This window comes from Penaeus monodon, chromosome 27 (genome assembly GCF_015228065.2).
Source record: "Penaeus monodon isolate SGIC_2016 chromosome 27, NSTDA_Pmon_1, whole genome shotgun sequence".
NCBI lineage: Eukaryota > Metazoa > Arthropoda > Malacostraca > Decapoda > Penaeidae > Penaeus > Penaeus monodon.
Window position 1 is genome coordinate 2,385,609 of NC_051412.1, and position 430 is coordinate 2,386,038.

At 42.3% G+C, this 430-nt stretch overlaps 1 protein-coding gene across 1 annotated transcript in view; it reads left to right on the forward strand.

Moving 5' to 3' along the window:
* LOC119590534 (protein Skeletor, isoforms B/C-like) overlaps positions 1–430 on the forward strand; it is a gene marked incomplete at its 5' end in the record, with an annotated part of 50,087 nt that overhangs the window by 36,072 nt on the left and 13,585 nt on the right.

Here is a 430-nt window from a genome sequence, read left to right on the forward strand (position 1 = left end):
AACAGACGGATATCTCGTAGGGGCATCTCGTAGGGCGTTCGTCTGATGCCAGCCACAGAGCCCCCCCCCCCCTTTCCTCAGCCATCAGAGTCAACACGGAAAAATCCTCCACAAATATCCTCCGAAGCGCAAATCCCTCTTTTATTTCCATAAACCCTTTTTATTAATCCCCTTCCCTTAATCCACTTTTTTATATTAATCCCTCTTCCCTTAATCCACTTAAAAAAAATTAATCTCCCACTTCTATAAATCTCATCGCTATTAAACCGCCCTTTTCTTAATCCCCCTCTTGTAAATCCCCCTTTCGTTAATCCCCTCGTAAATTACCCTTTCGTTAATCCCCTCTTGTAAATTCCCCTTTCGTTAATCCCCCTTTTATAAATCCCTGTTTTATGAACGCAGTGTGTTCACTGAAGTAGATTTTTGTGGA